At 43.6% G+C, this 24,566-nt stretch overlaps 1 protein-coding gene across 1 annotated transcript in view; it reads left to right on the top strand.

Moving 5' to 3' along the window:
- The first annotated feature begins 15,522 nt into the window (after nucleotides 1–15,522).
- Nucleotides 15,523–24,566, top strand: part of LOC111953336 (transcriptional activator GLI3-like) — a 151,443-nt gene continuing 142,399 nt past the window's right edge. The window contains 1 exon segment of the mRNA XM_070435400.1: nucleotides 15,523–15,886. The gene's annotated coding sequence lies outside the window, so the exon portion shown is untranslated.

The following is a 24,566-nucleotide window of genomic DNA, read 5'->3' as shown; positions in this document are numbered from 1 at the left end:
GTTAGTCTGAGCATTTAGGCCTATATTTTTATTTTTATTTTTTTCGTTCATTGAATTAGTTAATTCTATTCATTTAAACCTTTTGATTATTCATATCTAAAATCTAAATATCTAAAAAATAGATTCGCCTCTTTAGATAAGCGAGCCGGCTCCCAACGTTCACCTACAAGAGCCGGCTCTTAGAGCCAACTCATTCGCAAACGACCCATCACTAAATGTTATCATTAAAATGAAACTTTATGCCAATACTTTACATACAGTATATCATAAGGTCTTAATTTGAAGGCCAAGTTTTACCCTAACACAGTGGTGTTGGGAACCTCCTGGTTTACAGGCCACATCAGGCCTGCAAATCACAAATGTATATTTCCTATTGCAATCCAGCCAGAGTTAGGACATCCAATAGTTGGAATTTTTATTCACCCTCAATCTGCATTCAGAATGACTGTCAGGGTTAGGAACATTGATAAAGGAGACTACCTAAATCATTTAAACTGGAACAACCATTTCAGTAACGGGTGCAATAAATCTAACTAAATGGATTTTGGATTTTGGATTCTTCCATGTTAATTCTGAAATAGATCTACAAGACACTGCGACAACCTTTACCCTCCCCACTGCCGCACCTCACATAGTCAATTCTGTATCAGATACAGAGGTACCATACTCTGGAATTCTTATCTTCACATTGCCAAAACATCATCATCCCTCAACAATTTCAAGTGAAAACTGGGGGTCAGCCTGATGAACCTAACTACCCATGATTTTCCTCCATGTAGACTAACTCTCTCTCTCTCTCACACACACACACACACACACACACACACACACAACACCACACCACACACAAACACACACACAACCACACACACACACACACACACCACACACACACACACACCACACCACACACAACACAACACACACACACACACACACACACACACACACAAACACCTTTTTTTTTGTACTTATATTTGTGGTGTGGTTTTCATAACACGCCTTTTGGGCTTCCGACCTCACCTGCACACCGTTTTGACCAGTTTATCAATCAATCAAATGTATTTATAAAGCCCTTTTTACATCAGCCGATGTCACAAAGTGCTGTACAGAAACCCAGCCTAATACCCCAAACAGCAAGCAATGCAGATGTAGAAGCACGGTGGCTAGAAGGCCGGAACCTAGGAAGAAACCTAGAGAAGAACCAGGCTCTGATGGGTGGCCAGTCCTCTTCTGGGTGTGCCGGGTGGAGATTATAACAGTACATGGCCAAAATGTTCAAATGTTCATAGATGACCAGCAGGGTCAGATAATAATAATCACAGTGGTTGTCGAAGGTGCAACAGGTCAGCACCTCAGGAGTAAATGTCAGGTGGCTTTTCATAGCCGATCATTCAGAGTTAGAGACAGCAGGTGCGGTAGAGAGCGAGAGTCCAAAACAGCAGGTCCGTGACAAGGTAGCACGTCCGGTGAACAGGTCAGGGTTCCATAGCCGCAGGCAGAACAGTTGAAACTGGAGCAGCAGCACGACCAGGTGGACTGGGGACAGCAAGGAGTCATCAGGCCAGGTAGTCCAGAGGCATGGTCCTAGGGCTTAGATCCTGCGAGAGAAAGAGAGAGAGAAATAGAGAGAGAAGGAGAAGGAGAAAGAGAGAAAAAGAGAGAGAATTAGAGGGAGCATACTTAGGACACCGGCTAAGACAGGAGAAATACTCCAGATATAACAGACTGACTCTAGCCCCCCGACACATAAACTATTGCAGCATAAATACTGAAGGCTGAGACAAGAGTGGTCGGGAGACACTGTGGCCCCGTCCGACGATACCCCTGGACAGGGCCAAACAGGCAGTATATAACCTGTTTGGCCCTGTACTGTTTTGTCTTTCACTTTCTTTCTTTGTTGCGAATAAAGAGAACCTGAAACCTAAAGATTTGTTTCGAAAAATGTATGCTGTCTTTTTGTAGCATAAGATTAAGTTTCAAATTTCAAGTTTTAACACTAGAAATAATACACAGAAAAATGAACACTAGGTAACACAGGCCAATTTGCTGTGTACAAATCTCCTCCAACAACCAATTATCAATGCTCCTCCTCCTCCTCCTCCAGCTAGGGAGCTCTCCCAGGGGTTGTACATTCCCCTGACAGGTTTGGCATGTCAGATGGTTCCTCTTCGTGGATTGTCTGTCGAACGATCGTTTCCCTGCATTTCTGATTCATTTAAAATTAAAGGCCTTTTTGATGTGATTTCTGATTCCAAGAATCCTTTGTTTATGCAAGAGTGCAAATTCAGACATGTTCTCTACTTTGAACTGATTCACTAAACTGAGTCTCTTGTGTCGTATATGGACTGTTGTGAATGTGCATATGTAAGTGTGAATCAGAGATGAGCTTAGACATCAATGTACAGGCAATAATATGAAAGGCCTACTGTAATACAGTGCTCAATGTACAGTTAAGGTTCTGTACCATGCTCTTTCATTCGATCCTTTTGTCGAGAGCTCTCCACGGTCACTCCCACATAGGACACAGAGCCCTTCAAAGTCAAACTAACATCACGTTACATGCAGTATTTACAGGCTATCCGGCAACATTGAGGAGATTCAACTATTCCCCTAGATGTCCCTAGTATGTCTTCTCCTTTCTAATTCCAGCCCTCCCCTATGCACTTCTTCTTCCAAAACGCGAGGCGATAAACCACGAGACAGACGAACAGTGTAACCGAGAGGTTTTCTAAAGGAGAGCGGGGGAATCTCTGTGGTCTCTACAGCTGTACCGGAGGAGAAAAAACAAATAGAGCTCTATCACTACCTGTAGGATTTCAATGGGAGCGGAAAGCTTTGATGTGGACCAGAAAAAGAGAGTAGTTTGAAATATTGATGTTTCTCTTTTTTAACTGTATCCTGTGGGATCTCTGTCTGCTTTCAGGATGTGTGTAGTGTGTGTAGTGGTCTGTTCCACATTGCTGCTGCTGTTACTGGAGGAGAATGGAGTGGGCTATCAGTTGAAGGAGTCTTATTGGTCCTAATGGTCCTTAATGTGATGGATGGCCCCCTTGACGAGGTGATAAGGTTGGTCGGCCATCTTGTTTTGGGATCAAAAGGAGAGAGTTTTTTTTTAGCTAATCTTCTCCAATGACTATTAGCCAGTACATTTACAGTTTGTTTGTGTGTCTGATAACAAAAGGCTTACAGCCCTTCAAATGGCTAGGATACATACAGTGGGGCAAAAAAGTATTTAGTCAGCCACCAATTGTGCAAGTTCTCCCACTTAAAAAGATGAGAGAGGCCTGTAATTTTCATCATAGGTACACTTCAACTATGACAGACAAAATTAGAAAAAGAAATCCAGAAAATCACATTGTAGGATTTTTATGAATTTATTTGCAAATTATGGTGGAAAATAAGTATTTGGTCAATAACAAAAGTTTATCTCAATACTTTGTTATATACCCTTTGTTGGCAATGACAGAGGTCAAACGTTTTCTGTAAGTCTTCACAAGGTTTTCACACACTGTTGCTGGTATTTTGGCCCATTCCTCCATGCAGATCTCCTCTAGAGCAGTGATGTTTTGGGGCTGTTGCTGGGCAACACGGACTTTCAACTCCCTCCAAAGATTTTCTATGGGGTTGAGATCTGGAGACTGGCTAGGCCACTCCAGGACCTTGAAATGCTTCTTACGAAGCCACTCCTTCGTTGCCCGGGCGGTGTGTTTGGGATCATTGTCATGCTGAAAGACCCAGCCACGTTTCATCTTCAATGCCCTTGCTGATGGAAGGAGGTTTTCACTCAAAATCTCACGATACATGGCCCCATTCATTCTMTCCTTTACACGGATCAGTCGTCCTGGTCCCTTTGCAGAAAAACAGCCCCAAAGCATGATGTTTCCACCCCCATGCTTCACAGTAGGTATGGTGTTCTTTGGATGCAACTCAGCATTCTTTGTCCTCCAAACACGACGAGTTGAGTTTTTACCAAAAAGTTCTATTTTGGTTTCATCTGACCATATGACATTCTCCCAATCTTCTTCTGGATCATCCAAATGCTCTCTAGCAAACTTCAGACGGGCCTGGACATGTACTGGCTTAAGCAGGGGGACAAGTCTGGCACTGCAGGATTTTGTTAAACTTTTGTTATTGACCAAATACTTATTTTCCACCATAATTTGCAAATAAATTCATAAAAAATCCTACAATGTGATTTTCTGGATTTTATTTCCTAATTTTGTCTGTCATATTTGAAGTGTACCTATGATGAAAATTACAGGCCTCTCTCATCTTTTTAAGTGGGAGAACTTGCACAATTGGTGGCTGACTAAATACTTTTTTGCCCCACTGTACTGTGTCGTCAATTTCCTGTCAACATTTAGCCAGCGTACATATCCTTATTTAGTGTGTAGAGGAAGAACTGTTCACTTGAACTTTGACTTTGCCAACTTTGTCATCATGTCAGAGTTGAAGTATGCACTCTCCTCAGCAAAGCGAAAGAATACCTTTCTGACCCAATAGTCAAATCTTTACTTACTTAGCCTAATATCAGGGAGCGTGTAACACGATTTCCAATGGTGGCTCCAAAAGTTTGATTTGAGTTTGTCGGAAAGTGACCCACATTCTTTCAGCAACAGCGAGGATGTACATGCACGGAGAACAATTCTGAATATTGTTAACCGCCTTGAGAGCTTTTGTCTGAAAATTAAGAGAGGGCATCACACACTCCAATCAGGCCCAAAGAAAGAAAAGACGGTGAAAAAACTAGGGGGATTAAATGCTAAACTCTCACACGTTCGCCCTTCGTACACATAATGACTTCTGCTGAGGAGAGATGAGACTATTACAACATAAAGGAGAGAAGAGAGGAAAGGAGGGAGAGAGTGAGAGAGAGGGCGAGAAGGGAAGGAGAACTACTTCAGAGGAGCCAGGAGGAGATAGGGCTGGGAAAGGTCTTGCGTTTAAGTGGAATTAACATGCTTTTCCATTGGAGTCCATTAGATAATCATATTAATGCCACACAAGGCTCCAAACCCCCTCACTTTCATTATTCCCTTTTAATCCACCCTGATAAGGGGGTGCAGGCGTCGTCGTTTCATTATGTCGTCATTTGGAAGCCGCATGAGATCCCCTCGGGACGTTATCACAGGGAAATTGCTTAAATAGCCGAAGTGGATATAGTTTTGCGTTTATTATTTTTGACAGATTCTAAATAACTCTGCAAATATCCCTCTCTCCGATTATAAGGGCGGGGGGGGGGGGAGCGACTGAGCGCCTGTTATCAGTCATGCATGCTAATGGAACACTCATAGACACCCGATATACCTCCAGCAGGCACAGAGGGAGTCAGGAGAGCAGCGAGAGAGAGAAGGAAGGAGGAGAGATAGAATGAGAGAGGCGAGAGAGAGGCTTTATCTCAGTGGTGTGTTCCCTGTTTGTTCTTTGGTTTAGCGGATGGCTGTGAGCCTCATTGTGTGTATGTGTGTCTGTGTGCGGAGGAGCACTTGAACCCTGTGTATACAGCTTTAGGATGGATGAGGCCTAATGCTCTCTTCAGGAGTAGATTAGTGGTCAGTAAAGTGGTCCTTTGTGGCGTGTTTATTTGCCCCTCAGTAGCTCTGTCCCCTGACACACTGGGAAACAGGGGCCACTGGGCCAGGTAGCCCTAGTCTGTTTTCTGCCTGGTCATGAACTATAATGGAGTAGTGTTATTTAATAGAGTAGCACCATTTCCTCCTGATTCGGCTCACAACGAGGCTCGAACCCCAGGACCTCTGCCTTGCTGGCACACGTGACCGCCCCATTCGAAGCATCTTACCTGTCTGCTCCACCAAAATGTTTGGCGGCACAAGTGACGACACTTCAGGCTGATAAGTAAGGTTCACACATCCCCATGTGCTACACAAACAAGTGGGGCTCAAATAAACAGTAAAGGCCGCCTCTCTATTCATTGATAGCGGTGGGAAATAATGCCAAATGAGTCACAGCATAGGATGTCAGTGAGACGTTTTAGTCAGATCTTGACTTAACAAAGCTGTAATTAAGAGAGTATTACAAATGTATTGTCTTATACATTAAATGGAAGCTTTGAAACATACACGATATTGGTCCAAAAGGAATAAAAACTGCTTCTTGACCTGAAACCGTTGGTGTTAACTCGAGAAGAGACGGCATGCGGCTCTCAACGGCACAACTCACTGAACAAGTCTGCCATTCTCTGGGCCTGCATCCCAAATGGCACCCTATTCCCTGTATAGTCCACTACTTTCGACCCGGGCCAAGTAGTGCACTATGTAGGGAATAGGGTGCCATTTGGGACACGTCACTGGGACATGTCCAATGCTATGCTAAAGGTCACATCTGGATGGATATCATATGCTTTCTGCTGACATATCCATTTCACTGTGACATCTGTCCAATGGGATAGAATTAGAGAGAGAAATTCAACACACTCCATATTGCCAAGTACTGCATTTATGTTACTTGTGTAATGTAGACATTACAGGCCATTGCATGATATTTCATTGAGATCATGAAATTACCTTTTGGAAAAAGACTATTCCAGTATTACAATACGTATTTGTTGTCATGTCTCAATCAGTGTGTAGCTGAAGACAAACAAATGCATACAGTTCATAACATATTGTTTAGTATAACACTATTACAGTACAAGAATGTCTCAGAAATGAATACAATATGTGTAGCCTTTGTTTGTTTGTCATGTGAGACTGTATACTGTATTATTGTTTGTGTGTGTGTGTGCTTGTGTTGCCTGCCTGCCTTGGTGTGCACCTCTCTGACTGCAGTAGATCTCAGGTCTGGAACAAACAGTAGTTCCTCCTTTATTGGGGTGAGATCTGGGGCTTAGAGGATGCCAAGTAGGGACCGGTACCCCTTTCTTTCTCCTCCAGAATGGCTTTGGCTCCAGAGGTGCTTTTGATGTGTGCTTTGGCTCTCTGAGTTCTACTTTGGAATATGTTCTTGGGAGACCATCGGTTACTTGCCTCCAGGCTGAATCTCAATCCCTAGGATCCTAGCCCTCTTTGATGAAATACTTTCGGGAGCTGCTAACCCCACTGATGTCCATGTGCACCCCCACCTCCCTCCATCACTCCTTCCCCCCTCACTGTCTCCCCTGTCCTCCCCCGCTCCTAGGATTCTCTTTGAGAGACTCATATAACAAGGACTTTATCTCGATGTAGTCTGGGTCAGATAAGCACAAGCTTTCACAAACAGACAGGAGAATGACTCGTGCACAGTAAATTGGCCAGTGTTGATTTTTCAGTTTAACAGTTCAAAAATCAAATCAAATCAAATTTCCCACTTTTCTTCCGGCGCCAACAGAGATGGTCGCCTCGCTTCGCGTTCCTAGGAAACTATGCAGTATTTTATTATTATTATTAGAATTTTTCTTTTTACAGTTTAACATTTCTAGTGTTGATTCAGGAGTTAAGTAAGAGTGAAATGTAAGAGTGAAATTAACACTCAGTGGTGTAAAATAACCCCCAGTGTTGGAGTTAATAACCAGAGTTATTGTTTACACTGTGGAGAGTAAAACAGTTCCATTGAAATCATACCCATCATTATCATATTTCCCAGCATGCTCTACTGCAGGTAGATGTTTTAGGATTGTTTTTAATACCTGTGTACATTGCCTTCGGAAAGTATTTAGGAACCTTGACTTTTTCCACATTTTGCTAAGTTACAGCCTTATTCTAAAATGTATTTGTCACGTTCTGACCATAGTTCTTTTGTATTTTCTTTGTTTTAGTGTGGTCAGGGCGTGAGTTGGGTGGGTAATCTATGTTTTCTATTTCTGTGTTGGTTTTCTGTGTTTGGCGTGATATGGTTCTCAATCAGAGGCAGCTGTCATTCGTTGTCCCTGATTGGGAACCATATTTAGGTAGCCTGTTTTCTGTTGGGTTTTGTGGGTGGTTGTCTTCAGTCTTTGTGTGTCTGCACCAAATAGAACTGTTTCGGTTTTCACTTTGTTGTTTTTGTATTTTGAGTTGTTCACTTCATTAAATAAGATGAACAATTACCACGCTGCGCATTGGTCCTCTGATCCTTCAAACTTCTCCTCCTCAGATGAGGAGGAAGACGACAGCCGTTACAATATTACAAAAAATCCTTAGCAATCTACACACAATATCCCATAATGACAAAATCGAAAACATGTTTTTAAACATTTTTGCAAATGTAAATATATTTTTAAAATGAACCTTATTTACATTAATATTCAGACCTTTTGCTATGAGACTCAAAATTGAGCTCAGGTGCATCCTGTTTCCATTGATCATCCTTGAGATGTTTCTACAACTTGATTGGAGTCCACTTGTGGTAAATTCAATTAAATAGACATGATTTAGAAAAGCACACACCTGTCTATATAAGGTCCCACAGTTGACAGTGCATGTCAGAGCAAAACCCAAGCCATGAGGTCAAAGGAATTGTCTGTGGGGGTCCGAAACTGGATTTTGTCGAGGCTCGGATCTGGGGAAGGGTACCAAAAAGGGTCTGCAGCATTGAAGGTCCCCAAGAACACAGTGGCCTCTGTCATTCTTAAATGGAAGAAGTTTGGAACCACCAAGACTCTTCCTAGAGCTGGCCAAACTAAGAAATTGGGGGAAAGGACCTTGGTCAGGGAGGTGACCAAGAACCTGATGGTCACTCTGACAGAGCTCTAGAGTGCCTCTGTGGAGATGGGATAAACTTTCAGAAGGACAACCATCTCTGCAGCATTCCACCAATCAGGCCTTTATGGTAGAGTGACCAGACGGAAGCCACTCCTCAGTAAAAGGTACATGACAGCCTGCTTGGAGTTTGCCAAAAGTCACCAAAAGATTCTCAGACAATGAGATATAAGATTTTCTGGTCTGATGAAACCAAGATTGAACTCTTTGGCCTTAATGCCATGCGTCACATCAGTAGAAAACCTGGCACCATCACTATGGTGAAGCATGGTGGTGGCAGCATCATGCTGTGGGGATGTTTTTCAGCGGCAGGGACTGGGAGACTAGACAGGATGGAGGCAAAGATGAACAGAGCAAAGTACAGAGAGATCCTTGATGAAAACCTGCTCCAGAGCGCTCAGGACCTCAGACTGATGTAAAGTATCATATTACCACAGGTCAACGACCCTAAGCACACAGCCAAGACAACGCAGGGGTGATTTCGGGACAAGTCTCTGAATGTCCTTGAGTGGCCCCGCCAGAGCCCGGACTTGAACCCAATTGAACATCTCTGGAGAGACCTGAAAATAGCTGTGCAGCAACGCTCCCTTTCTAACCTGACAGAGCTTAAGAGGATCTGCAGAGAAGAATGGGAGACCCTCCCTAAATAAAAGTGTGCCAAGCTTGTAGCGTTATACCCAAGAAGGCTTGAGGCTGTAATTGCGACCAAAAGTGCTTCAACAAAGTACAGAGTAAAGGGTCTGAATACTTTTGTAAATGTGATATTTCAGTTGTTGTTTTTATAGATTTGCAAACATTTCTAAAAACCGTTTGTTTCTTTGTCATTATGGGTAATTGTGTGTAGATTGATGATAAAAACAACAACAATTTAATCAATTTTAGAATAAGGCTGTAACCTAACAAAATGTGAAAAAGTCAAAGGGTCTGAAAACTTAAATTTTATGATACACAAAGATAAATAACATACATTTATTTTAGATGTATTGCACCTGTTACTGAGATGGTTGTCTCAGTTTAAATGGTTTAGGTAGTCTTCTTATCAACTTTCCTAAACCTGACAGTCATTCTGAATGCAGGTTGCGGGTGAATAAAAATTCAATCTGTTGGATATCCTAACTATGGTTGGATTCCAATATTACACATCACTTTGCAAACCAGCATAATATGACTTGAAAGCCTGATGTGGCTTGTAAACCAGGAGTTTCCTAACAAAACTGTGTTAGGGTAAAACTAAGCCATCAAAGATAGGCCTTATGATATACACTGAGTGTACAAAACATTAAGGACACCTGCTCTTTCCATGACATAGACTGACCAGGTGAATGCAGGTGAAAGCTATGATCCCTTACTGATGTCACTTGTTAAATCCACTTCAATCAGTGTAGATGAAGGGGAGGAGACAGCTAAAAGAAGGATTCTTAAGCCTTGAGACAACTGAGACATGGATTGTGTATGTGGGCCATTCAGAGTGTGAATGGGCAAGACAAAAGATTTAAGTGCCTTTGAAAGGGGTATGGTAGTAGGTGCCAGGCACACCGGTTTGTGTCAAGAACTGCAATACTGCTGTTTTTTTTCACGCTCAACAGTTTCCTGTGTGTATCAAGAATTGACACAACTGTGGGAATCATTGGAGTCAACATGGGTCAGCATCCCTGTGGAACGCTTTCGACACCTTGCAGAGTCCATGCCCCGTCGAATTGAGGCTGTTCTGAGGGCAAAGAGGGAGTGTAAATCAATATTAGAAAAGTGTTCCTGTATACTGTATGTATGTGGTCAGGGATAGCTTGTGCCTGTACAACAGTTTCCCTGTAATCCAATAGTGCATTTCATCAACACTTAGGGTAAAAAATATTCAGTTCAATGAGAGCTTTATAGAGGGCACTACAAAGTAAACATAGATTGTACGAACTGAAGTTTCTTCTGGGAATACTAATTCTATTCTATTCTATTCTACAAAATTATAAGCAGGAAGCATGAAGTGGCCAATCAGTGACAGTGACAACAGCAAAGCATGCCCAGTCAAAGGTCCACTGTAAGACACACAGCAAAATCAATGGCCTACATTTAAATCTGAAAGTGTTAAAGGGATGCTTCTGGATTTGATCTACTTCCCCAGTCAGATGAACTCGTCGATACCATTTGTATGTCTCTGTGTCCAGTATGAAGGAAGTTCGAGGTCGTTTTTGTGAGCCAATGCTAACTAGCGTTAGTGCAATGACTGGAAGTCTATGGGTATGACACACTATTGATCCCGAGAGTGATTAGTCAATATTACCTAGTCGTAATTATCTAGACACCAGAGGTCTCACTCTCTGCGATACAGCTTTAAAAAAAATAACAACAGCGGGGCATTGATTTGACCATGATTCTGCATCTTTTCTTTTTGTATCTCTCAGGGGACAGCGTGACACAGTCCCCCACTAACACAATTTATGCAGTCAAGATTCCCACCTTTGGGGAATTTGCAGGGGTCAGCATGGCCAGAGTGCAATGGCCGAGCCAGGGTGCCACTGCTACAACATAGCAGTGACATGTTCTGTTATTGTGACACCTAAATAGAATGATCATACGATGCGTCACAAATGTCCCCCATAGCCCTCTGGGCAAAAGTAGTGCACTATATGGAGAATAGGGTACTGTTTGGGACACATCCATAGACCACTGGACAACATGACCTCTAGACCACACACACACAGTCAAATCCTGCTTAAATGATAATTGGTGATTTTTGCCAAACCCCCACCTCTCCATTGATTGATACAGACCCCTGTACGTCTCTTTTACTACACCATTTCCGTGCATATTGATTATGTATATTGATCACACCTAACCCAACAGGAAAGCTTTTCCCCCTCCCTACCGTAACATTAGGTCTCATTCAGAAGGCTGTGGCCCAGGGGACCACTTTTCCAGTTTCCCTATCACATAATCCCCCTCATACGTGAATGGGACTTTATATGGGGAATACCCAGAGCAAGTGACCTATGTTAGTTGGTTGTTTCTCAGGTTGAATGTGTAATGAAACAGACAGGTAAAACTGTTGTAAGAAGGCTACTATGTAACAATGCGTAGGCTATCTACTCTCTGCAATTACACACTACCTACCTACTGTAAAGAGGGACCCAGTTATACATAGGCCTACTTTAGGCTTATCTGAATCTCATGGTAAACATAAATATATTTCAATTAGTTAGAGATATGGGAATGGGATTTTAAATACCAATTTAACTTTACCCGAATAAATGAAATGTAGATCACGAAGCCACCCCACACTCCAAGAGAAAGCACAGGAAGAATGACGCTTCAGCACGAAGCTGGTTGAGAGAACGCCAAGAGTGTGCAAAGCTGTCATCAAGGCAAAGTGTGGCTACTTCGGAGAATCTCAAATATAATATATATTTTGATTTGTTTAACACTTTTTTGGTTACTACATGATTCCAAATGTGTTTAAAAAAAAATAGTTTTGATGTCTTCACTATTCTTCTACAATGTAGGAAATAGTAAAAATATAGAAAAACCCTTGAATGAGTAGGTGTGTCCAAACTTTTGACTGGTACTGTACATATACAGTGCCTTCGGAAAGTATACAGACCCCTTGACTTTTTCACATTTTGTTAGGTTACAGGCTTATTCTAAAATTGATTAAATAGTTTTTTCCCCCTCATCAATCTACCCACAATACACCATAATGACAAAGCAAAAAGTATTTTTGGGAAATTTTAGCAAATGTATAAAAAAACTAAAAACTGAAATGTTACATTTACATGAGTATTCAGACCCTTTACTTAGTACTTTGTTGAAGCTGCTTTGGCAGCGATTACAGCCTCAAGTCTTCTTGGGTATGATGCTACAAGCTTGGCACACCTCTATTTGGGGAGTTTCTCACATTCTTCTCTGCAGATCCTCTCAAGCTCTGTCAGGTTGGATGGGGAGCGCTGCTGCACAGCTATTTTCAGGTCTCTCCAGAGATGTTCGATCAGGTTCAAGTCCAGGCTCTGGCTGGGCCACTCAACGACATTCAGAGACTTGTCCCGAAATCACCCCTGCGTTGTCTTGGCTGTGTGCTTAGGGTCATTGTCCTGCTGGAAGGTGATCCTTTGTCCCGGTCTGAGGTCCTGAGCGCTCTAGAGCAGGTTTTCATCAAGGATCTCTCTGTACCTTGCTCTGTTCATCTTTCCCTCTATCCTGACTAGTCTCTAAGTCCCTCCCGCTGAAAAATATCCCCACAGCATGATGCTGCCACCACCATGCTTCACCGTAGGGATGGTGCCAGGTTTCCTCCAGATGTGACGCTTGGCATTCAGGCCAAAGAGTTCAATCTTGGTTTCCTCAGCCCAGAGAATCTTGTTTCTCATGATCTGAGAGTCTTTAGGTGGCTTTTGGCAAACTCCAAGCGGGCTGTCAATTGCCTTTTACTGAGGGGTGGCTTCCGTCTGGCCACTCCACCATAAATGCCTGATTGATAGAGTGCTGCAGAGATGGTGGTCCTTCTGGAAGGTTCTCCTGTCTCCACAGAGGAACTCTAAAGCTCTGTCAGAGTGACCATTGGGTTCTTGGTCACATCCCTGACAAGGCCCTTCTCCCAGGATTGCTCAGTTTGGCTGGGCGGCCAGCTCTAGAAAGAGTCTTGGTGGTTCCAAACTTCTTCCATTTAAGATTGATGGAGGCCACTGTGTTTTTTGGGGACCTTCAATCCTGCAGAATTTATTTGGTACCTTTCCCCAGATCTGTGCCTCGCCACAATCCTGTCTCGAACCTCTACGGACAATTCCTTCGAACTCATGGCTTGGTTTTTGCTCTGACAAATACTGTCAACTGTGTGCCTTTCCAAATCATGTCCAATCAATTGAATTTACCACAGGTGGACTCCAATCAAGCTGTAGAAACATCTCAAGGATGATCAATGAAAACAGGACGCACCGGAGCTCAATTTCGAGTCTCATAGTAAAGGGTCTGAATACTTATGTAATAATGTATTTTTTTTATATTTTTTTTTATACATTTGTAAAAATTTCTATAAACAAGTTTTAGATTTTGTCGTTATGGGATATTGTGTGTAGTTAAAAAAAATATACATTTTAGAATAAGGCTGTAAAGTAACAAAATATGGAAAAAGTCAAGGGGTCTGAATACTTTCCGAAGGCACTGTATATACTGTTCAAAAGTTTGGGGTCACTTAGAAATTACCTTGTTTTTTAAAGAAAAGCAATTTTTTTGTCTATTTTTTGTCCCACAAAACACCAATCTCAATGTCAACAGTGAAGAGGCGACTCCGGGATGCTGGCCTTCTAGGCAGAGTTCCTCTGTCCAGTGTCTGTGTTCTTTTGCCAATCTTAATCTTTTCTTTTTATTGGCCAGTCTGAGATATGGTTTTTTCTTTGCAACTCTGCCTAGAAGGCATCCCTGCATCCCGAAGTTGCCTCTTCACTGTTGACGTTGAGACTGGTGTTTTGCGGATACTATTTAATGAAGCTGCCAGTTGAGGACTTGTGAGGTGTCTGTTTCTCAAACTAGACACTTTAATGTACTTGTCCTCTTGCTCAGTTGTGCACCGGGGCCTCCCACTCCTCTTTCTATTCTGGTTAGAGCCAGTTTGCGCTGTTCTGTGAAGAGAGTAGTACACAACGTTGTACAAGATCTTCAGTTTCTTGGCAATTTCTCGCATGGAATAGCCTTAATTTCTCAGAACAAGAATAGACTGATGAGTTTCAGAAGAAAGTTATTTGTTTCTAATCGAACCTACAAATGCTGATCCTCCAGATACTCAACTAGTCCAAAGAAGGATAGATGTATTGCTTCATTTGTGGCCTGCTGGAGGTCATTTTGCAGGGCTCTGGCAGTGCTCCTCCTTGCACATAGGCGGAGGTAGCGGTCCTGCTGCATGGTTGTTGCCCTCCTACGGTCTCCTCCACATCTCCTAATGTACTGGCCTGTCTCCTGGTAGCGCCTCCATGCTCTGGACACTACGCTYACAGACACAGCAAACCTTCTTGCCACAGCTCGCATTGATGTGCCATCCTGGATGAGCTGCACTACCTGAGCCACTTGTGTGGGTTGTAGACTCRGTCTCATGCTACCACTAGAGTGAAAGCACCGCCAGCATTCAAAAGTGACCAAAACATCAGCCAGGAAGCATAGGAACTGAGAAGTGGTCTGTGGTCACCACCTGCAGAACCACTCCTTTATTGGGGGTGTCTTGSTAATTGCCTATAATTTCCACCTTTTGTCTATTCCATTTGCACAACAGCATGTGAAATTTATTGTCAATCAGTGTTGCTTCTTAAGTGGACAGTTTGATTTCACAGAAGTGTGATTGACTTGGAGTTACATTGTGTTGTTTAAGTGTTCCCTTAATTTTTTGAGCAGTGTATATATAAATATATATATAATGTTCATATTTATAGAATGTGTGTATGGTTTATTACATTAACTCATACTGAAATAAACCATGCTCAACTTATCCTTTATACTGCTTATTTATCATGCTCTATTTATTGTTTGTGAAAAAGATCTAAACCCAATCGTTAATAGGGCCACTTGTGCTCGTGCACTGCCACTGGTGTTGAAACTATCATAAGTAACAAGACAACACTGACACTCAAAATCACAAACTTCATCCTTAGGAGTATTGGTATAAGTGAAATATTAGTATTTGCCAATGCTTGTAATTGTATGGGACTGGTGGTGTACAACGGTCCATTCGTTCCAACCATGTCTACACCGTCTCAGGAAACTGCGGCCCGGAGCAGAGAAGAGAAAGGGAGGGGAAGCGGGGGAGAATAGAAAGAGAGGGAGGTAGAGAGCGAGGGAGCCCGATCCGAAGGGAGGAGTCAGGCGAGGGAAAGAGCAGCTGGAGTACTACACTTCGCCCTCTTCTCCTCGAAAAGCATACTTAATGTAATAACAACAGTCCACACGTTTTTGTAAACACTTATGTTGTCTTATTCATACAGGTTCATCATCGGCCATCGTCAGGTATGCAGGGAGGCTCACAGTATTAGTTCAGTGTTCGCTCTATTCAGAAAACTGTGAAAAGGAGAAAGACGCGGAAAAGAAGGAAAAGTCTGGGAGAGCGGTTTTGGAGTTGGTGTCTCACAGGCAACTCCAGAGCGCGAGAGGCACATCTGCAACAAGCGAAAAAATACTTCACTTAAGAGAAGAAGACAGAACATATCAAGAATTATTGGAGGGAAACATCCTTCGAACACGTAAGTGCAAAAAACACGACGAGGCATGGTGAACTGTTTCTTTTGAACCTTTTGCTCTTTGCTGGCTTTGAAAGTTTTGAGGGAGAAAACACGACGTCTATTCAAAAACTGTCAGAGGTATCACGTTTCAAATAAGCTGGAATTTCATAGAAGTCTACACATCGGAGGGTGGTGATGAAATAATACAATTGTATGAAAACTCAACTTATTCACAAATATTATCACACAAAATTACTATTTATTTTCCTGGATGCTTTCTAGTTGTTTTCTACATTCTTTAAAGTTACAAGTTGACCCATTGCAAATTTTCTCAACTTTGCTGATGTAATTTCTTAGGTGATAGAAACTCTGTTAATTCAGCACAATAGTTGTTAAAGTGCGTTTAAAGTTATTTTATGGAAGGTTGAAGCTTTTCTATTTGTAAACACTGTAATGCAAAAGTAATTGCATTGTTGAGAAGTGTGGGCTGAAACAACTTTGGGAACTTCCACTACAGACACAAAACTTTTTGGACTTTTGCCTAAAGAAACGCACGGGGCATGCATATTTAGGCCTACATGTGATCATATTTCAGCGCGATTTTACCAAGTCGTGCCTGTTATCGATTCGGTCTCATCCATTATGCCTAATATGAGTTATGACTGCATTACTATAATGTATGGAACATTTTCCTGAAACGAGTATAGCCTATTCTGATAACAATCTAATGCAAACACTGATGTCTCTATTTCTACAATCAAAATATGAATGTTGGAATACAAGTAGGCCAACATTTATTTTACAAGGCACAGCTTCAAGATTTAACAGGCCTGCAGACCTATATAATGAGCATTTTATCGAGTTTGACAATAGTAGAATTTTGACTGGGTTATATCAAATTAAATACAAAAGTTCTAAATATAACATTTAATTTCTGAGTTGAAATACAGGATATGCTACTAATATTAGCGCGGGCACATTTGGATACTTCCCCCAAATATTTTATTGCCCTTATTATAATCAGGCCTAATTATTCGGCCTATAATTTTTAGTCTTTTATCCATTGAGTTTTCTGCGTATGTACTTTTCGGTCCGTTATGTATCATGGCAGCACGCCTCCACATGTGGAGATATTTGTTTTAAACTTTTCCTTCTGCTCCACGCCAGCTGTTCCACATTTTATCTGCTTGTCGGATTCGCTGTGAGTGACTGGTGGACCGTTTGTGTCTCGGGTTTCACGCCGCTATACAAACGACGAAGGTTCGAGGCGTTCAGCCGTGCGGTGACGGCTCAGCCAAACCTTCTTTGACACTTGGCAAATTATTAACGGAGATCTAACTGCCTTGAGAACGAGCAGTAAGAGTTGAATGCAAAACAATAGAAGTTTAAGAGCTTGTGCAGATAAAAAGCTTTTTTTCCCCCTCGGGTTAAGAACATGGTCATCTGAACTGGACTATGCCAGTTTAATGCCCTTATGAAAAATCTGTCATGTGCTACTTTTTTACATTTTTTGCCATGCGTGTTTTTTACACAATTCTTAAGGTGGTAATTTGTAAATAAATAAATACATTGCAAGAACATATAACCCACTTAATTTAGTGATTGTTTTTACACATCTATTTTTTTTGATGCATACTTTTGTTTGCATGAGCCGAAATTATGCACTTATTTTTGAAATCATATGCTTATTAGGCTAGCCTACTGAATAATAATTTTATTGATAAAGGAAACGGCTCAACTATTTTGCTGAAATAATATTTGGTAAGTGTGAACATCAAGGAATATATAAACCTTTCTTTTAGCAATACCTCAATAGATTATTGTTCATAATCAAATAATCTGTTTGGTACAGTAATAGAGTGCATTGTTATCCTTATCTAGCTAGGACATTTTTATTAATGCATTTTTGCCTTTTAATCAACAGGAACAACGTTTTTGGCTTCCACAAATCCTAATGTTATACCTCAATTCGATAAGGCCTACCTGCATTTTATTTTTAAATTATAATCTGTTATTTTATTTCCAGAGGATGCAATGGACTTAAAAAGAATTCTACAATTTATATATTTCTGGGTTTTTGCTATTGAGTTTGATTTACCGCAATAGTAGTGATTGATTGTCGACAGAAATCTCTTTGACAGAGTGCATTTTTCCTGAAGAATGTGTGATTACTTACCTCCAGATTTAATGATCACAAAAGCAACATGAAATGTCATTATATTAATTTGAGCTCTATTTAGCCTTAATGGATGGCAGATATTTTCCATGAGAAAATGATGCTCTGAAATAACCACAGATTGGCTCTAAGTACATGTGTATAATAATGTGCATGGAGCCAGAGATATTTTATGATTTAATCATATTAAATATGAATGATATCTGATGAACAAACTCCGTGTTATAAATATGTATGGCGTTACTGTTTTACAATGTCTCCAGAACTGAACAGAGCCCAGCTAGGGGCTGCAGCTTCACTTGAACAGGTGCAATTTTACAAAACAAGGACTGCATGTCATAAATGATTCAGTAACAGTGATAAATACACACAATGTTTAAGATGATAATCTGGTATTTAAAAAAGGCACATAGAAGAAGCCTGTTTTTTCCCCTCCACCAGCGGAGATGAATCAGTGCCTGTCTGGTGAAGGGGGGAATCTGTAACTCACAGTCCCACGGATAGGGAAGGAAACTCACGGATAACCCCTATCCTTCCTCAGCCCGTCAGAAAGCAGAGCAGCCCTTTATCTCCATATTAGCACACCTTTACATTCAATTATGCACCGCTGCAAAAACACCAGGCAGTGCACCCGTGACCTCTCCAACCTGCCCAAAATAGGACCTGTCACACAAGCAGATGTTAATGCACAATGATGACACTCTATTACCCTCTTAAATCAAGGCCCCCTCCTCCTCGCCCTGGCCCGCAAATCCACTGTTCTAGGCAGGCCTCTGTCCTTAGGCCATTTTACATCCTAGAGGAAGAATACCTGTTATCAGGTGTGTATGCATGAGGCCCTAATGACGTGCTAATGGGCATCTACAAAGGCACACTCATAGGTAGCAAGTGTATTACTCTACCAGGTTCATTTAGGGGAAGTTGTTTTGATCAAAGATAAGGGCCACGGCATTTTTTGTAGCATTTATTCACATTTTTGGTTTGTTGTGGTGTGGATCCCTGGGTATGAGGCAGATATGGGGTGGGATTCCTGCTGTGGTACTCACGGGCCGTTCGACGGTCACGGGTGTCAATATGACGAAAGGTTTATCATACAACTCTTTAGCAGAGCGCTAAGTACTTCTATCCCACAAACCACAGCTTACATTAGCAGGTGAGGAGAGGTGCAGTTACCTCATCTATTCAGAGCATGTTGGCAGAAATAAATAAACATGGTATCACAATGGCTATCCTATCCATCTTTCCCCTAAGTGTGAGTATAGCCGCTTCATGAATAGACGGGCCCCAATAGGATTCCCTCACTTTGATGATCCTGAACTTTGATATATCGACATAAAATCGAAAAGGCACAGTTGAGGGGGGGGAATGAGAACAAGTCCAGGAGAGAGAAAGAGAGATATTGAGGGGGGAAAAAGGCAGCGAGACAGGAGACGGAGGTGTATGTGTGATGAGTGAGAGGCTCCTTCGCCTCCTTGTAAAAAGTTTGGGCTGTGGCAGTTCGCCGCCAAGTGTAGCCTACGCCAAAGTGTCTGGATGCATTTGCGTGTGAGCGGAGAGAAGAAGGGGGGCAGGCAGGCGTGCGGCGTGGCGCAGCACGAGGGCTTCTCCTTGGCTCTCCTAATCCCCAGGCCCAGCCATCCCTTCAGGGCATGCCTCAGATCTGGCTCTCCTAGCTCTCCGCATGGACGTACCCAGCCTCTGCCGGCCGATTTAATATGCTATGTGTTCCTTCTCCCCCAGCTCCCTCCACCTCCACCAGCTGCGTCCCAGAGCGGGACCCCATTCACCCCCCCCCCCACTCCCTGCTTCAAGGAGCCCCACTTAAGGCACCTTTCACTGGGCTCATGTCTTTTGCAAAGTGAGGGGAGGGGGTGGTTGATCTGATGAAGGGGGATCAGAGAGAGAGAGAGACAAGTGTAATGACATGCCTATACACACACATGCATTTAGATAAACCCCACATCCACACCCTACACATGGGCTTCCAAATGTGCTCCGACTCCACCTGCATGTTTTAAAATGCAAACGCACTTCAATATAAAATATCCCCTCTAGACATGTTTTACACGCACGGAACCGCACACAGGAGCGTGCAAGCAAAGTAGCCGGTAGTTCTTCTTTCAGAAATGGGGGGGGGGGGGGCAGAGCTCAAGCTGCCGTAGAGGCTGAGAGTCAGAGTGGCCGTTTCTTTTCCAGGGCTTTGGCCTCGCCGGAGCCCAGATTGGACCTGCCATTTAGCCTGGTCAACCAGCTTCCTGGTCAACCATCTTCCCTGAGAGAGAGGGAAAGAGAGAGAGATAGAGAGAGAGTAACAGAGAACGAGAGAGAGAAAAGAGAGAGAGTAACAGAGAACGAGAGAGAAAAGAGAGAGAGTAACAGAGAACAAGAGAGAGAGAGAGTAACAGAGAACAAGAGAGAGAGAAAAGAGAGAGTAACAGAGAACAAGAGAGAGAGAAAAGAGAGAGTAACAGAGAACAAGAGAGAGAAAAAGAGAGAGTAACAGAGAATGAGAGAGAAAAGAGAGAGAGAGTAACAGAAAACAAGAGAGAGAAAAGAGAGAGAGTAACAGAGAACAAGAGAGAGAGTAACAGAGAACAAGAGAGAGAAAAGAGAGAGAGTAACAGAGAACAAGAGAGAGAAAAGAGAGAGAAACAAATGATTTACTAGATAAAAAACAAGATGAATGCAGGAGTGAATGAGCGCTAGCAGACTCCTGCATGAACCCCAGTGCGTGTCAGCGGGCGCCTGCGTTGTCTTTTCTCACACACTCGAGTACAAACAGAGTACAAATGGCGGCAGGTCGCGCCTGGCTGACGATGGAGCTGGACTGCGCTCGTCTCCTCCGCTGTTAGCCCTGAGCCGCTGTAAAAGCGTCTTTGCGGCTGCTGTGTGAAGTGTGGCAGCAAGAGGTGAAGTGAGCTGCGGCCCCATTTGCCTGTGGTGTGGTGGGCTGTGTAAAGTTGAGACGCTGAGCTCGGACAGTGGAGTTGTAGTTCCCGACTTCCAGGGGTTTTTGGTCTATTATTGTAGAGGTGGCATTGTGTCAGGGACTTGATGCGAGCCAGTTGTGGCATCCGTAAGGGGGCCTGCTCTCCGTCGTTGTCCAGGGAGTGTGGTGACGGCCAGGGGACAGATGAGGCGGCCAGCTCACTGTGAACAATGATCTGTCACTCTGTGTGTGTGTGTGTGTGTGTGTGTGTGTGTGTGTGTGTGTGTGTGGAAAGCCATGCGTCAGGCTGCTGCACGAAGACACACACACACACACTTGGATAGGCTCAGACAGGCGCATGCACGCACACACACAGAACTACTGCGGGAGAGGTCAATTGAAGGCAAGGGAAGGGTCACTGATTATTGTGATTGGGACTGAATGGGAGTTCATTTTTGTACACCCCCCAAGTCTGTATGAGAAAGATCATTTCTCATATAAATTTCATAAATAGCTGTTTGGAATGATTCTGTTGCATTGCTCAGACTGTTCTGCTACACATGACAATGGTGAAGTTGTTTTAACGTGTTTTGTATTTGCTGTGCCCCATGCTGGCCTGGTTATCTGCGTTAGTGAGTGAGCCCCGTGGGTCTTAGTGGAACCTGGGGGTCGAGATTGAGGACGGGGACATTGTGTGAATGTCAAATGCCAATCCCAAGGTTAATACCTGAATAAAGTTCAGGCCCAGTTGCCCCCTCCCTTCTGCAAACATGTTTAAATGAGTGCCTCTTCCCCTCCTTTCCCTCTTTTCCCCCTTTCCCCTTCTCCTTCACTTCCGTCCTCTTTTGCGGGGAATTTGACCCCCGTTCCTCCTCTTCTCTAGGGGCCAGTGGGGCCTCCTCTGCAAGTGAATGCTAACAGCCCCTGCCTGTAAGACAAAAAATGCCTCATCTTAGAAAAACAAAAGGGGAACTCTACTATCGGAGCAAATTTCTTGCCCGACCTGAAAGGAGGCCTCTTTTGTCTGGATGGCATTTGAAGACTAATCGTTTTTTTCTCATGCAAAAGCACTCTGTCTTAAGAGCTGGGCCTCGGAGAGAGAGAAAGAGAGGGAGAGAGAAGGAGCTAGTGGGGGCTGTGTTTTAACAATACTCCGCAGGGAGCAAGGAGGAACGGGGGTTGGAGGGGGCGCAGGGGGATTCCTCTCCTTTGCTTATTTTTTAGACAAAGCCCAGTTCCTTGCAGGGTTGAAGGGAGAAAGGTGGGAGGTGGGGGGGGGGGGCGGGGGGGGGGCGGTGGAAAACGGAGGAGGGAGTGGGAGGTGGGGGGGATCCAAGAGTTTTTAGTTCCTTGAAAAGCGGGGGGGGGGACTCCAGCCGTTTCTAATGACGGTCTGTCATCGGGGCTCCCCTACCTGCCAGAGGAAACCTCAGGGCGGGCCCCGACACTACACTGACTCCGACAGGCTTGGCTTGGGGAGAAAAAAAGTGGGCCTCGGAAATGTATAGAGCAACAGAAATATGAACTTGTATATGGGCCCCTAAAACGTCTTGGGCTATTCCAGGCCTGACTGGTGTTTTTATTAAGAGAGGTCGACATGCTTTGGAAATAGATCTTATTCATGAAGAAAAAAAAGCCAGGGCTGGACTTCCCAAAGAATTCATTATGTTCCCCTTTCCCAGAAGCCTCGGTGCTCCGCATGTCCCAGCCGTGCCTCGGAGGACGCCGAGCGTGTCGCACCGTGTCGCGTGACTTTGTAAAGCCTCCCTCAGCGAGCAGGGGAGTACGAAGGGTTCCATTTGTCAAAGGTGCCCGGCAGTTTTTTTCCCTCCTCAACACTTTCCCGGCTCCGTCCCAAACTCATTGTCTGAGCTAAGGCAGGACATTAGTCACCGCGGTGCTAGTGGAGCCTGCGGGGCTGTGGGACCAACCAACGCTGTTCTGGAGCAGCGACTGCTAGTCGGACAGAGAGAGAACTAGAAGAGGGAAAGAGGAGGAGTGATGGAGAGTGTGTGAAAGAGAGAAGGGGAGAAAAAAGAAAGAAAGAAAAAGGGAGAAAGAGCGAGTGTGGCTGTGTGTTTGAGAAAGAGAGATAGAGTGTGTAGGAAGGAGAGAGCGTTAGAGGTGTGGAAGAAGGAGAGAGAGAACGTTAGAGGTGTGGAAGAAGGAGAGAGCGTTAGAGGTCTGGAAGAAGGAGAGAGAGCGTTAGAGGTGTGGAAGAAGGAGAGAGCGTTAGAGGTGTGGAGGAAGGACGAGTAGAGCGTTAGATAGGTTGGAGGAAGGAGAGAGAGCGTTAGAGGTGTGGAAGAAGGAGAGAGCGTTAGAAGGTGTGGAGGCAAGGGAGAGAAGAGCGTTATGAGGTGTGGAAGAAAGGGAGAGAGAGCGTTTAGAGGTGTGGAATTAAGGAGAGAGAGCGTTAGAGTGGTGGAAGACAGGAGAGAGAGCGTTAGAGGTGTTGGAAGAAGGAGAGAGAGCGATTAGAGGTGTGGAGGTCTCATAGCCCTACCTCAGGTCTCATGGTGTGGGTAGAGCCCGCTGCCCTGTCTACCCAACGCTGCGTTCCCAAAAGAGATTATACAGAGACAGGTCTCCGGTGGTGCTGCTTTGGCCGCCACATGGAATCATGAGTGTAATGTGGTGTGTGTGGTGTGCGAGCGATGTGCGTGTGAGAGAGAGAGGGTCTTTTTTTCTGGGTTAATGTGCAATGTGAGAAGACATTGTTTGTTTTCTTAGAAGGTTACCGACAAAAATGGAAATGGGTCCTAACTAGTCAAGTGCTAACCAGAACCAAAGGAGGGTATGAGATGACTTATTCAAGAGCAGGTTGGTGAAAGGGGCTGTGTGTGTTGTGGTGTGTGAAAGAGAAGAGAGAGAGAGAGAGAGAGGTGTGTGTGGTGTGTGTGTGTGGTGTGTGTGTGGTGTGAAAGAGTTGTGTGTGGTGTGTGTGTGTGGGTGTGTGTGTGTGTGTGTGTGTGTGTGTGTGTGTGTGTGTGTGTGTGTTGTGTGTGTGTGTGTGGTGTGTGTGTGTGTGTGTGTGTGTGTGTGTGGTCGTGTGTGTTGAGGAGAGTCCGAGCAGTCACAACATCACCACAATAGCAAGGATCGACTGTTAGCCTTTTTGGAATTCATTTATAAAGCTTGGCTTTTGTGTGGCTCTGTAAATCCCTGTCTCCTCAGCCAAATTGACTGCCATGACTCTACTGCGCCACCTTCAACCCCAAATACGTCCTCTCTGCTAACTGGAACTGAGTCTCAGTGAGTGCTGAATCTAGGATAATTGACCTTTTAGATCATAATAAGAGTTCCAATTATGCACGGGAGGGCTTGATTCCAGATCAGGAACACTCCTACCGACACTCTTTACAGACACCAGGTTTGTATATATTACTGTTTCTTTAATGGGCGAAGACGTACGAGATCAACAGCGACTGTTGTTCCATAGTGGGTTCTGATTATTATAGATAGAGTTCGGTTGGAGTGACACGCCCAAATTCTGAGACTTCAGAGGAAAAATCACAAAGTTATACTGACCCGTTCACATATGGGCTTGATGCACTGTACAAGAGTTTTTGTGTGCAATTTATAAACAGAGTCTG

This window comes from Salvelinus sp. IW2-2015, linkage group LG27 (genome assembly GCF_002910315.2).
Source record: "Salvelinus sp. IW2-2015 linkage group LG27, ASM291031v2, whole genome shotgun sequence".
NCBI classification, from domain to species: Eukaryota; Metazoa; Chordata; class Actinopteri; order Salmoniformes; family Salmonidae; genus Salvelinus; species Salvelinus sp. IW2-2015.
The sequence above is the reverse complement of the archived record's forward strand: the minus strand, read 5'-3'. Positions and strand labels throughout refer to the sequence as shown.